This window comes from Staurois parvus, unplaced genomic scaffold (assembly GCF_062004578.1).
Source record: "Staurois parvus isolate SC_StPar_1 unplaced genomic scaffold, SC_StPar_1.0 ptg000597l, whole genome shotgun sequence".
Taxonomy (NCBI): domain Eukaryota; kingdom Metazoa; phylum Chordata; class Amphibia; order Anura; family Ranidae; genus Staurois; species Staurois parvus.
In genome coordinates this window covers 3073761-3089602 of record NW_028318393.1, presented here as the reverse complement: position 1 = coordinate 3089602, position 15842 = coordinate 3073761, and the positions used below count along the sequence as shown (strand labels likewise).

The 15842-nt window shown below is 42.4% G+C and overlaps 1 protein-coding gene across 2 annotated transcripts in view; it reads left to right on the top strand.

Moving 5' to 3' along the window:
- Positions 1 to 15842, top strand: part of PLA2G4A (phospholipase A2 group IVA) — a 237517-nt gene that overhangs the window by 102274 nt on the left and 119401 nt on the right. The gene's annotated exons all lie outside the window — the stretch shown is intronic.

Sequence of the window (15842 nt, the reverse complement as noted above, 5' to 3'; positions counted from 1 at the left end):
GTCTCAGTCTGGGACAGAAACTCTTGTGTAAAGGATGCTAGTGAATAGTTTTTACCAGCTAAATTGATAAACATGCTGTAATATTTTTGTTACAATGTATTCTGACTAATCCTTAAAGTTAAAATAAATTGTTTGTTTGTTTTTTTTCTTTATGGTCCTATTTAACCATTGTTAACCACTAGTTAATGTTTTGGGTTTAAAAAAAAAAAATTCTGTTGATGTGATTTATTTTTTATACATATACAATAAAAAAATGTTTTTTTTAATTTATTTTCAAATAACTTTAGTTTGATTTTAGTGTGATTGTAAAAAAGCTAACTGGTGAACAACAATTTTGTGTTTTAATTTTGTAAATCAATACTGATCAATCTAGAATTGTTTCTTATATTTTTTTTTTTTACTTTAAATTTCAGAAAAAAACTAAATATTTTTTAAAGACAGTATAACCAGGAGAATGTCTTGTGTTCTGATTCAAATGCCAATATATAGAATACCATACCTTCTAGACCCAGTCAGTAAGGACATTATAGCCATCTGCTGACTTGGCAGAATTCACAGGCAGTGGTGTAACTTATAAGGAAGACTCACAAGTTGAATCCAACGTAATTTGTATAAAAATAAGTGCAGTAAAAAATGTTTTCCAGTCTTTTGAAGTGTAAGAAAATAATGACTTGCCTAAGCCCTGACTATGCAGTAGAAAGTAAAACTAACTGTACTCTAGGGTGAGGCAGGGTGTGTCTAGCTCAGGGGTAGGCAACCTGTGGCTCTCCAGCTTTTGTGGAACTACATTTCCTGACAGTTACAGCTATGACTTGCAGAGGCATGATGGAACTTGTAGTCCTGCAACAGCTGGAGAGCCACAGGTTGCCTACCCCTGGTCTAGCTAAACATGTACTAAACAGCATTAAACCAGAGGAGGCACAGAAGAACATACCAAAGGTGCAAAAATAAACAGGCTGCTGTGGCAGCAAATCTTGTCTTCCCATGAAAAAAACTATTTTTTGTATTACTTTTGTATCCAAGTAAAATAGCTTAAATGGTAAACAAACCATTTGGTCCATGGGTATGAGAGGTGTAGAAGATGAGGTTTTACTTTTCCTTGAACCTTTTCCTGTTTGCTAAAGTACTATATATCAATTTGCATTGCACATAGTATGTTTGTTTATTTTTTAAAGCTTTCCTACAAAAATTACAGAACAAAATATTAATTTTGCAAGAAAATGAAAGACACAGCTTGTAGTAAAAAGCACAATTAATCTACACAGCTATTAGGTGTACTTTGTTGAATTCTCTTGGTTTTGTTATGTGCATATAGCAAGTCTTTAAGTTGTGAGGTTGTCTCCTCACATCTTTAAAGAGGATCCTTTCAATCCATATCTGAGGGGATTTGCTGCACTTTCCCACCTGCAGAAGGTGTATACGCAACATAATCCAAAGTCCTAAATAAAATGGGGGGGGGGGGGTGACACTACTCAAATGTCATTAAAAAAAAAAAAAGAATTTAAATAAAATGGGTAAAAGCGATTACTTATAGAAAAAATGCAATCAGTATTTTCTGGCCTGGAACTCTCTGAAGGAGCTGGAGTGCACCATCATTCCTATCATGCTTGACAGCTCATCATGCAGGGGATTTAAGATTTGCTGTCATGGCTCAGTGGTACAGCAGTACCCACCACCTTTCAGCTTCTCCTTCTATTTCCCCTCCATGAACATCGACAATGAACCAAAGTGATCCAAATGTGAGTGCATTTTTTTATATACAGTGGTTAAGCCTTATGTGAAGGCTGGATGAGTTTTGAAACTAGGATTGATGGGGGAGGGTGAACTAGAATTCAATGGTGCAGACAGGTCAGGAGTTGAACATTAATTTAGGATGGACCATAGTGACACTGTACTACTTGTGGGGGGTGATGAACATTTTTTTTTTTTTTTTTGCTTTTACACCCATAAAGGCTGGAAAAGCAATAATTTCTCCTCTGGCTGCTATCTTGCAGCCATTGAGAAATACTGTGAGAGCTGTGATTGGCCACAGCTTGGCACATGGTACAAGGATGTTGTGACTATATAAGTACCTGAAATAATATGTGACTGCTGTGATCATTCACAGATTTCACACATAGTAAGCAATGATGTCAGGAAGTGACATCTTGTTTTAGCATTTACTGTTTTTCTGTGCTTCGGAACGGATTAATTGGTTTTCAATGCATTCCTATGGGAAACAGTGTTTCAGTTAACAAATTCTTTGCTATACGAAATGTCCTGCAGAACTAATTAAATTTGTAATCCGAGGTATTACTGTATACCCAACAAGAACCAGCGACGTACTGGTACATCACTGGACTTTGGTTATACCAGGTTGATTCCTACAGCTGCAGGCATCATCCTGGTATTGTTGTTTTTTCAGCCGGCGATCAGCTTTCATGTAAAATCAATCTTAGTGGCTAATTAGCTGTAGGATTGCTTTTACAAGTAGTGGGAGACGATACCCCCCTCCCTCACTGCTTACCACGGCCTTCCTGGGCAGTCCCGTGCCATCGGGCCAACCTGAGAATGCAGCTGGTGTTTCTGGCAGCTGATCATAGAGCTGATTGGAGACCAGAATGGTGCCAATCATCTCTATAGTCCAAGAAATGGGAAGCTACGAGCATTTCATCACTTCAGTTTCACAGGATATAAACAGCGCCATTTGTAAATTGTGGAAGCATCTGATCACACTGATCTTGGTTTGATTAGATAATATAAGGGCAGAGGAGATATCTAGAGTCTGATGGAACCCAGATTTCTCAAAAAAGAAAATGCCCATTAAAGTTATAGGGGATATTTGCATTTCCTGTGATAACATTAAAAGTGATTTAAAAAAAAAAATGAATAGGACAGTGTTAAAATGAGTTAAAAAAAATCAAAATAACTAAAAAAAGTACCTTCGCACCCCCACCCCCCCGCGCACACGCGCATCTGCGTTCGTGAGCGTTGACCCTGTGCCAGTATGGAAACAGCAGTTGCACCATGCATGTGAGGTATCGCCACGAACGTCGGATCAAGGACAGTAATTCTAACACTAGACCTCCTCTGTAAATTTAAAATGGTAGCATGTAAAGGCTTTTAAAATGTTGCCTATGGATATTAAAAATGTATGCAGTCTGTCACCATTGCAGAGAGCATGCGCAGTTTTAAAGCATGTCATGTTTGGTATCTATTTACTCGGCATACCATCATATTTTATATTTTACCAAATAATTGGCCAGTATTTTGTGTTTTTGTGCAATAAAAGTAAAAAAAAGTATATTTTATTTTTTAAAATTGTGTTTGAAAAATCGCTGCGCGAATACTATGTAACATAAAAAATTGCAGCACCCATTATTTTATTCACTAGGGTGTTTGCCTTAAAAAAATATATATAATGTTCGGGGTTTAAATTAATTTCCTAGCAAAAAATACTGATTATTTTCATTTGAACAAAAAGTGTCAGGGCTCGATCTTCAGGTGGTTAGAAGAGTGAGTGATGTGTGGCATAAACTTCTAATGCTGGGCATAAAATGTCTCCACTCCCCAAAACAACCTTTTTTTGGAAAGTAGACACCCCAAACTATTTGCTGAGAGGCATATTGAATCAATAGAAGAATTTATTTTTTTTACCACAAGTTTTTGGAAAATGACAGCCAAAAAAAGTTTGTTTTTTTTTACACAAAATTGTCACTTAAATGATTTGTTGCTCACACATGCAATGGGTATATGTGGAATTACTCCCCAAAATACAGTATGCTACTTCTACCGAGTATGAGGTTACCACATGTATGAGACTTTTTGGGAGCCTAGCCACATACAGGTGCCTGAAATCCAATGACCACTTTGAAAGCCTGAAGGTGCGTAACTTCCTCATTTCACTCCCTCACTACCTATCAGTTTCAAAGGCCCTGAAATGCCAGGATAGCACCAACCCCCCCCCCCAAATTACCCCTTTTTGGAAAGTAGACACCCCAAGGAATTTAAAAAGAGGCATGGCGAGTATTTTGCAGATCTTAATTTTTTTCCACAAGGTTTTGAAATATAAAAAACGAAAAGAAAAAATATGTTTTTGTTTTTTTTCTTCAAGTTTCAAAAACTTGTGGCAACAAATAAGATCTGCAAAATACTTACCATGCTTCTTATCAAATTCCTTGGGGTGTCTACTTTCCAAAAAGTGGTCATTTGGGGGGGTTTGGAGCTATCCTGGCATTTCAGGGCCTCCAAAACTGTGATAGGTAGTCAGGAAGTGTAATGAGGAAATAAAGCCCTTTTAGAAGCCTGAATCTGGGGGCGCATGTGCGGCCGGCTCCGGGAATGGACGCTTACTGAAGAGAGCTCCGTCCACCCGCCAGCGTGACATCAGCACACTATGGCCCCAGTGAAAATCAATTAGCTCATTAGAGCCATTAAGCCCTCGCCATCCGAAAGGGCTATGACCCGCAGGAGGAAAACGCCGGGTCATCCTGGAAAGATGACTAGCTTCTTCCCGGCACTCGGCCCCTGCAGCCAAGATGGTGCCGGCCCCCTGCAGAACGGCCTGTCTGCCCAGCAACAGCAGCAAGGGGAGAACATAGACCACCAGGCAGCATACCATCCGGACCCCAGGCTGAAAGGATCGCTATACCCAGGGTATCTTGGCGAGTCCTCCCCCCGTCTCCCGTCTCCCACATCCAGCAGCCAGGCAAAATCCAGACCCAGACTGGACACAGGTTCACCCCCTGACAGACAACAACCTTCTCTTTCAACTACTATCCTATCTGCTAATGCTTCATCTTTAATCGAATCCTATCCTGCTTCTGACCAACCTATCACGGAGATTTCCATGAAGGAACATGCTCCTTTCTCTGTGACAAACACTACCTAATGACCTGACGGCATCACTATCCCAAATTTCAAATATGGTCCAAAATCAAGAAAAACGCATCCGCCATATCGAGAATAAACTAGGGGAAATGTGTACTACACATAACGACCTTATAGATGCACACACAGACCATGAGACCGACATCGAACAAATCAATCTCAAACTGGCAGACTTAGAAGATCGCTCCAGGTGAAACAAATTTAAATTCCGTGGGATCCCAGAATCCATCACCACAGATGCCATAGTCCCATATATACAACAATATATGAAAAATCTCATCCCCCACCCTCACTGACGTGGAATTGGCTATAGATCGAGCCCATCGAATCCCCAAACCGTCATTTCTACCTGCGTCGGTCCCCAGAGATGTATATTTTACCACGTGAAGGAAAAAATGATTGCAGCAAGAAATTCGATCTCCATTCCTCCGGCCCAGGCAAACATTAAATTGTTCACAGACCTATCCAAAGCCACACTCTCCAACCGTAAGAAGCTCATCAGCATAACCAAAGCATTACGGAATCATAACACCGGATATCAATGGGGCTTCCCTACGAAACTAAATGTCAAATACCAAGGCAGATTTTACACAATTAAATCCCTAGAAGTAGGCATCGAATTATTGAAATCGTGGAGCATCATACCAGCAGATTCCCATCAACCAACATCCAACCGGCCACAACAGATGGAAGCAGATTGGTCATAGCCTCCACTCAAGCATATTACCTTCATGCCCAATTCCCTGGGCATGACTCTCTAACACACAAGCTGGCAATTGGCCCTGATCGAACATACTGATCGTCCAAGTTCGTGTCAAGCATGGGCTCTTGAAAGAGTCATGCTTTCTCATGCCTCCATTCTACACAGTAGCAGATACTGCTACACATGCTACTTGCGTTGTTTGCAAGTCTTTTTTACCCCTGTTTTTACCCTTGTTCATACCCCAAGCTACCAGTCATCAGTCGCTAGAATTGCCCCTCTCAACAACCCCCTCCACACAATTGAACACTCAATCCACAAAATAACAAACCCATGCTCACAAAGCCACACACCTGGCGGTCCATCACCTCCGCCATGTGGAAAACCACTTCTCTCCACAGCATCTGAATCACCACAGCTGCGGAATTCAAACTATCTACAATCAACAAAATGATTACTATATCTTCGCTAAATCCCTAAATTCAATATTCCTCAGTTCTCCACAGTATATATGGCAATGAATCCTAAAAAGAAAAACGGCGTCATTACAGCCATAAGAGACTCCCTGAAGTTCCAATTTATTTCGGCAACAGCGGACCCACAAGGTCGCTACCACATATTGATCTGCAAATTCAATGATACTGCATATACATTGGTGAACATCTATGGTCCTAACACCAATCAACTCCAATTCTTCAACAAACTTAACTCCACCATAAATCAATACAGAAAAGGCGGACTACTCATCAGCGGAGACTTTAACACTATCGGAAACCCTCTTCTTGACAAATCATCCAAAACAAGATCTTCAAAACAATCCTTCAACCAATTTCTTCATTCCAACGATCTCTATGACATCTGGAGATGCCACACAGTACGGAAAAGGACTATACCTACTATTCTCCATCCCACTCTTCCTATGCTAGAATCGACTTCTTCATCACCGATAAATGGACTCTACAACACGTCACCTCCTCCAAGATTGGTACCATAACTTGTTCAGACCATGTTCTGATCACAATTTCTCTTGACAGCAAACATTCATCGACACCCCGTTTATGGCGATTGAACACGATCTTGCAGAAAAACCAAGACTACAAGCAACAAATAATAGTTGCACACAGAACATTATTTGAATTTAACAATACTCCTGATATATCTATAACCACTCTGTGGTCAACCTATAAAGCATACATGAGAGGTATTCTGATACAACTAAACGCTCCCGTCAACAAATACAGAACCCAACAAATAGATAATCTCCTAACCTCAATCAAAACAAATGAGGAAAGAAACAAAAAATCCCAAGACCCAACAATCTCTGCGTCCCTGACAGCAGACAGAAATAAATTAAGATCCCTTCTACTCCACAAATATGATCTAAATCTCCAAAAAATGAAAGCAAAATTCTATTTCCTAGGTATCAAAGCCAGCTCTTTGCTAGCCAAATCGGTAAAACAAAAACGGCTGAAATCCAAAATAGCCTCAATTAACCACCCATTTTCGAATACCCTAAACACAAACCCGTAAGACATAGCGAACGCCTTTGCAGTATACTAACAAAATCTTTACAACCTTAAAAACGACCCTGACACCATTCAACCAACAATCACATCCATACAACAATTTCTCCAAACGACCAATCTCCCTCAACTATTCTCAGACCAACTTGACTCCATTTCTACCCCAAATGTCACCCAAAGAAATAGAAACGACCATTAAAAGACTCCCAATTAATAAATCACCAGGAAACGACGGATACACTAATGAATACTATAAACACCTTTCCACAGAATTATCACCACACCTGACCAAACTCTTCAATCGCGCTGCCACCTAAGGCTCATTCCCCAAAGACATGTTGCAATCCATCATAATGACTATACCAAAACCAGGAAAAGACCCCCAACTCGTCCAAAACTACAGGCCAAATACGTTACTCAATACCGACATAAAACTATACGTGAAAATCATATCCCAAAGAATTCTCCCCTATCTCCCCACCCTAATTCACCCCGATCAAGTAGGTTTCACCCCAGGTTGCCAAGCACCCGATGCTACCAGAAGAATTATCTCCCTCCTACACAACTTAGAAAGTACTAAGAGCCCCTCCTTACTCCTATCTCTAGACACAGAGAAAGCATTCGACCAGATACATTGGCAATTCATGCAACTCACACTTCAAAAATTCGGCATCACAGGTTGGATGATAAAAGCCATCTTGTCATTCTATTCACATCCATCCGCTAGAGTTCTGACAGATGGCACATTATCTGACCCCTTTGACATATGAAACGGTACAAGACAAGGCTGCCCACTCTCCCCGATAATATATACACTCCTTATTGAACCCCTAGCTTCCAAACTCAGAGAGGACCAGTCATTTACAGGAATCATACACCTTAACCACTTCCTGTCCGTACACTTTTACCCCCTTCCTGTCCAGGCCAATTTTCAGCTTTCGGCGCTCTCACATTGTGAATGACAATTACTCAGGCATACAACACTGTATCTAAATGAAATTATTATCATTTTTTTCAAACAAATAGAGCTTTAATTTGGGGGTATTTAATCATCACTGGGGTTTTTATTTTTTGCTAAAAAAATGAAAAAAGACTGAAAATTTTGAAAAAAAACATGTTTTTCTTAGTATTTGATACTAAATTTTGCAAATAAATATACTTTCTTCATAAATTTAGGCCAAAATCCATTGTGCTACATTTTGTTGGTAGACATAACCCAAATCAGTGTGTATTATTTAGTCTTTGTGAAAGTTATAGAGTCCACAGACCACGGTATATATATTTGATATATTTGAAAATGTATCAATCCTGATGCACGGACTACCTATATAAATTCTTGGGGCCCTAAAATGCCAGGACAGTACAAATACCCCCCAAACGACCCCTTTTTGGAAAGTAGACAGTCTGAGGTATTTAATGAGAGGCATGGGGAGTTTTTTGAAGTTGTCATTTTTTGCCAATTTTTTAAGGAAATGATGAAAGTAAAAAAAATTCTTTTTTTTTTTCCCACAAAGTTGTCATTTAACAAGTTCTTTCTCTCACACGGCATAGGCATACTTGCAATTACACCCCAAAACACATTCTGCTACTCATCCTGAGTATGGCGATACCACATGTGTAAAACCTTTTCACAGCCTAACCACATAGAAGGGCCCCACATCCAATAAGCACCCTTAGGCGTTCTAGGGGCAAAAATTACACATCTAATTTCTTGACTGTCTATCACAGTTTTGGAGGTCCTGGAGCACCAGGACAATTGAATTACCCACAAAATGACCCCATTTTCGAAAGAAAACACCTCAAGGTATGTTTTAAGAGGCATGGGGAGTCCACTGAAGACTTCATTTTTTGCCACATGTTTTTGGAAAATGTGAAAAGAAAATGAAAATGTATTTTTTTTTACGCAAAGTTGTCAATCTATGAGATATTTCTATTACACAGCATAGGCATACTTAAAATGATACCTCAAAACGCATTCTTTAACTCCTGCTGAATATGGCGATACCAAATGTGTGAGACTTTTTCACAGTCTGGCCACATAGAGGGGTTCCACATCCAATAAGCACCTGTTAGCGTTCTAAGGGCAAAAATTACACATCTAATTTCTTGACTACCTATTGCCAGTTTGGAGGTCCTGGAGCATCAGGGCAATGGAATTATCCACAAAATGACCCCATTTTGGAAAGCAAACACCCCAAGGTATGTTTTAAGAGGCATGCAGAGTCTTCTGAAGACTTCATTTTTTGCCACAAGTTTTTAGAAAATGCGAAAAGAAAATGAAAATGTATTTTTTTCTACACAAAGTTGTCAATCTATGAGATATTTCTAATACACTGCATAGGTATACTTAAAATTACACCCCAAAACACATTCTCTAACTCTTCCTGAATATGGTGATACCAAATGTGTGAGACTTTTTCACAGTCTGGCCACATAGAGGGGTTCCACATCCAATAAGCACCTGTTAGCGTTCTAAGGGCAAAGATCGCACATCTAATTTCTTAACTACCTATTGCTGTTTTGGAGGTCCTGGAGCATCAGGACAATGGAATTATCCATAAAAAGACCCCATTTTGGAAAGCAAACACCCCAAGGTATGTTTTAAGTTCTCCGTCACTCTCATCTGTCATACTCAGAATTTGAAATGCCTCCTCACTTGTATATGATCTTTTGGCCATATTTTTGACACTGATCAGGACCCACTGGTATGGCAGTGATCAGGCTGGTGTTGCAGTGAGGGACAGATATCTGGCTGCAGTTGGTTCACACTAGTCACTGTTGGGCAAAAATCAGAGATACAGTGAGGTGGCTGGCAATGTTTTGTGAGTGTGTGTAAACTCTGTGCAAAGGCTGAAAATTACTCACAGTTAGCTGTACTGGATCTCTCTCCTCACAGACGATGGCAGTGAACAGGATCCACTGGTGTGGCAGAGATCAGGGACACTTTATGAACAGGCACACTGTAAGGTGATCAGGGACACTGATTGGGCCACTGTATGGTGATCAGGGACACTGCTGGGCCACTGCGGTGATCAGGGACACTGCTGGGCCACTTGTGTGGCGATCAGGGACACTGTGGCAATCAGGGACACTGTGGCGATCAGGGACACTGCTGGACCACTTGTGCGGCGACCATGGACACTGCTGGGCCACTGCGATGATCAAGACACTGCTGGGCCACTTGTGTGGCAATCAGAAACACTGCTGGGCAACTGCGGTGATCAGGGGCACTGCTGGACCACTTGTCCGGCGATCAGGGACACTGCTGGCCACTTGTGTGGTAATCAGGGACACTGCTGGGCCACTTGTGTGGTGATCTGGGCCACTGCGGCAATCAGGGACACTGCGGTGATCAGGGACACTGCTGGACCACTTGTGCAGCAATCGGGGACACTGCGGTGATCAGGGACACTGCTGGGACACTGCGGCGATCAGGGACACTGCTGGACCACTTCTGAGGCGATCAGGGACACTGCTGGGCCACTGCGATGATCAGGACACTGCTGGGCCACTTGTGTGGCAATCAGAAACACTGCTGGACTACTGCGGTGATCAGGGACACTTCGGTGATCAGGGGCACTGCTGGACCACTTGTCCGGCGATCAGGGACACTGCTGGGCCACTTGTGTGGTGATCAGGAACACTGCTGGGCCAATGTGGGGATCAGGGACACTGCTGGGCCAATTGTGTGGTGATCAGGAACACTGCTGGGCCACTTGTGTGGTGATCAGGAACACTGCTGGGCCAATGCGGTGATCAGGGACACTGTTGGGCCACTTGTGTGGTGGTCAGGGACACTGCTGGGCCACTGCGGCAATCAGGGCCACTGCGGTGATCAGGGACACTGCTGGACCACTTGTGCGGCAATCAGGGACACTGCGGTGATCAGGGACACTGCTGGGCCACTGTGGTGATCAGGGACACTGCTGGACCACTTGTGCGGCAATCGGGGACAATGCTGGGTTACTTGTGCGGCGATCAGGGACACTGCTGGGCCACTTGTGTGGCAATCAGGGACACTGCTGGGCCACTGCGGCAATCAGGGACACTGCGGCAATCAGGGACACTGCTGGACCACTTGTGCGGCAATCAGGGACACTGTGGCGATCAGGAACACTGCTGGACCACTTGTGCGGCAATCAGGGACACTGCGGTGATCAGGGACACTGCTGGGCCACTGCGGCGATCAGGGACACTGCTGGACCACTTGTGCGGCAATCGGGGACACTGCTGGGCCACTGCGGCAATCAGGGACACTGCTGGGCCACTTCTGTGGCAATCAGGGACACTGCTTGGCCACTGCGGCGATACTGCTGGGCCACTTGTGTGACGATCAGGGACACTGCTTGGCCACTGCGGCGATCAGGGATACTGTGACGATCAGGGACACTGTGGCGATCAGGAACACTGCTGGGCCACTATGTGGTGATCAGGGACACTGACAATCAGGGACACTGCTGGGCCACTTGTTGGGCGATCAAGGCCACTTGTGGGGGCAATCAGGGACACTATGTGGGGGCGATCAGGGCCACTTGTTGGCGATCAGGGCCACTTGGGGCGATCAGGGCCACTTGGGGCGATCAGGGCCACTTGTGGGGGCAATCAGGGCCACTTGTGGGGGCAATCAGGGCCACTTGTGGGGGCAATCAGGGCCACTTGTGGGGGCAATCAGAGCCACTTTAGGGGCGATCAGGGCCACTTTAGGGGCGATCAGGGCCACTTTAGGGGCGATCAGGTGTCACTGAGGTGGAGGGCAGTTAGCTACAACCCTCTTCTTCGCTGTTTCTCCTCTCACAGACAACTCCGTGAGAGGAGAAGGAGGCGGAAGTCGCACCATGCGGCTTTTGTTTACACTTAAGCTGTGTCCTTATTGGACACAGCTGATCACATGGTATGGGACCGATTTCATTGGTCCCATACCATGTCACGTAATCCACCGTGTCCGTCGGACTCGGCGATCATCGGGCTCGCGGGTGCGCGCTCTAGGAGCCGCGCACGAGCCTCACATACAAGGTGCCGTTTAGAGACGGCAACCCGCTCCTGTAGGTGTCCCGTCCTGCCGTTTATAAACAGCGGCCGGACGGGAAGTGGTTAACATGGAACACAAAATCAGCCTGTTTGCGGACGATATTATATTAATGGTGACAACCCAAAAAAATCCCTCCAGACTATTCGCTGACACCTACTGTATATACCTACTCAACAGTCTCCTATTACAAACTTAATGAACCCAAATCTTCCATACTTCACCTTTACATCTCAGCCCAACTCCAAACCCAACTAGCCAAACAATTCCCATTTTCATGGGAAACGAACAGCATTCCTTACTTAGGAATCAGACTCACACCAACGACAGACCATCTATATACAGCAAATCACAAAATATTGCTTGAAACTATCCCCCGAGAACTAAGCACTTTACGCACCTCAGAACTCTCCAAACTAGGCTGAGTGGCGACTCTAAAAATTTATATTTTACCCAAAATCTTATACATATTCCACACACTCCCCATACCAATCCCTAATTCATTCTTCTCTAACCTATTGAGTACTGTCCGTGAAACTTTTTTCATTTGCACTAACATACAATTTTGACGACAAGATTTTGGGGTATGTCCCCTTCTTCAAAGTCCAAGCAGTACTATACAAATCACAAAGTTTCAGCAGAATGTTAGAAGAGATGAAGAAAAAAAAAAAAAGAGGCTAGAGATAAGATACAGCAAAAGCGAGGGGGGGGGGATACTACACTCACACAGAGGGAGTCAAGCTTCAGCTAATAGTCATAAAACTGTTGGATAATGATTGAGGAATCCCATGTCTAAATTAAGGCCGTTATCTCTTGTGTCAAATAGAATTAGCATTCTTAGTTCTAAAGTTTTTCTTTCCTGAATGAATTTGAAATTTCCTTTTAAGAACTAAAATATTGAGGTCTCCCATTGTGTGGCCTGGTTGTGCAAAATGGTGTCCTACAGGTGTGCAAAGGTCATCTTCTTTATGTTCCTTGATGGTATGTCTGTGCAAATTCATCCTTGTTTGCAACTTCTGTCCTGTTTCGCCAACATAAGATCCTTTGCTGCATTTTCTGCACTGGATAAGGTACACAACATTACTAGAGGTGCAGCTGTATGATCCGGAGATATTGAAGATCCCTTTTGAGTGTCTGACGCTTTTTGATGGATTGATTTGGTTGCACAGTTTGCAGTGTTTCATATTGCAGGTTGTGCTTCCATTATTTGTGACATCTTGATAAAAAGGAAGTTTCCTACTGATTAGTTTATTTCTGAGGTTGGGGGGTTGTCTGAAGGCCAGTATTGGGGGTTGCTGGAATGTTTCTTTTAGAGTTCCATCCTCTGTTATGATGGGTTGTAAATCTTTGATTATTTTTCTTATCCATTCTAGTGCTGGGTTGTATGTGGTTATTAGAGGTACACAGTTGTTTGTTTTTTTTCTCTTTGTACTGAAGTAGATTTTCTCTTCAGGTTCTCAAGGCTGTGTTTATGCTGGTGTTGATAGTTTTGTCCTTGTAACCTTTTTTATGGAAGGAGTCTGCTAGTGTCCCGAGATGTTTATCTCTGTCTCTTGGGTCAGAACATATTCGGTGGTATCTAATGGCCTGACTGTGTATGATGGCACGTTTCGTGTGTTGGGGGTGGAAGCTGGAACTATGGAGGTAGTTGGATCTGTCAGTGGGTTTCCAGTATATTGAGGTGTGAAGCGTATCATCCCTGATGTATACTATGGTGTCTAGGAAGCTGACGTGTGTGTTTTGAGTATTCCATTTTTTTACAAACTTTTGAACTAAGAATGACAATTCTATTTGACACGAGATAACTGCCTTAACTTAGACATGGGATTCCTCAATCAATATCCAACAGTTTTATGACTATTAGCTGTAGCTTGACTCCCTCTGTGTGAGTGTAGTATCCCCCCCCCCTCACTTTTGCTGTGTCTTATCTCTAGCCTCCTCCTTCTTCTTTTTTTTTTCTTTTTTCTTCATCTCTTTGACCATTCTGCTGAAACTTTGTGATTTGTATAGTACTGCTTGGACTTTGAAGAAGGGGACATACCCCGAAAGCTTGTCCTCAAAATTGTATGTTCGTGCAAATAAAAATAGTATCACGGACACTACTCAATTGTTTCTGTTGCAAATGCACTAATACGGCTACAATCACCTCAAACTTCTCTAACCTACAAATAATCCTCACAAAATTCCTATGGAACTGGAAAAAACCGAGATGCACCACCAATCTTTTAATACGACCTACAACTAAAGGAGGAGCAGGACTCTCACACCTCAAGTCTTATTACACAGCTACTCTTTTAGACCTACTATATTTTTGGTGGAATCCATCGAAGGAAAAAATTTGGTCCATAATGGAAACCTTCCCTTTTCAACCACTTAAACCCCAAAATATACTCTTGACCCCACCAACCAATTGAATAGAACCCCAACTAAAACATCCCTGCATTCTAGCCTCCCTACAAGCTTGGCGGAACCTCATATCCACTAAATTTAAAGACGTCAAACATATACCTACTCCAACCAATATACTACACCTTCTCATTCCCTTATTAGACCTATCCCAATGGACAAAACAAGGAATAACCAACATAACAGACCTCTATATCAATCAATCTATATGCCCCTTCCAAATTCTCCAATCCAAATATAATATCCCTACTACTGAAAATTTTACATACCTAAGAATCGCTCATCGTCTACAAACAGCTAGCTTACCCCACATCACTGATACATATTACAGCCTACATCTTCTTCACCAAACCTCAATACCTAGGTAAAGGTATATCCACCTTCTATACATACCTCATAAACTTATACTTCACTCTACAAACAACCTCCCTAACCAATTGGGAAAAATCCTAAAGGACTAAATTACTTTAAAATGCTGGGAAAATACCTTCAACATCACCTATAAAGCTACCCGATGCAGCTCCCACTAGGAGTCATATCTAAAAATACTCCACCAATGGTACCTGACCCCGGTCAAACTCTCCATCTACTACCCGAAACAATCTCCTACATGCTGGAGACAATGTGGTGAGCCAGGCTCAACACTACATATTCTTTGGTCATTCAAGTCACTTTGATCCTTCTGGAATACTACTTTTCAATTAATCTCCGAAATAAACAAAATTTCGATAGTCCCAAACCCCTCATTAGCACTCCTACACATCGGAATCGAGAAACTTCCTCCTCATTCCCGAACAATTATTACCCACATACTCTTTGCCGCTAAAATTAATATTACTAGATTATAGAACACAAATAATACCCCCTCAATCACTTCATTACTTACAGACCTTAACACTCAATGTCACATGGAAAAATTATCCGTAATTAACACTTCTTCCTATCACAAATTCAATAACCAATAGACCTGATGGCTAAATCACCCAAAATGTTCTGTACAGCCCTGAAATTACCTCCCATATCAAGACTGGTATCTCAATTACCCAGTTATATCCCTCCTCCCCCAATCCTTTTCTCCCCCACTTCTCCACCAAAACGCCCCCCCCAACACCCCAAACTCCTCATCAAGGTTCATCATATGCATACGAATACCTCTGATGATATTGCTAAACAAGACCAACACCTCATCCGTCCAATGGGCGTAGTCGCAACAAAAATGCTCAACTATATTTTGTCTATTGCAATATTGTATGAATGAACCATATCTCATTTCCCTGTTTTTCCCTGTTTATCTCTGAAAAACTTAATAAAAATATTG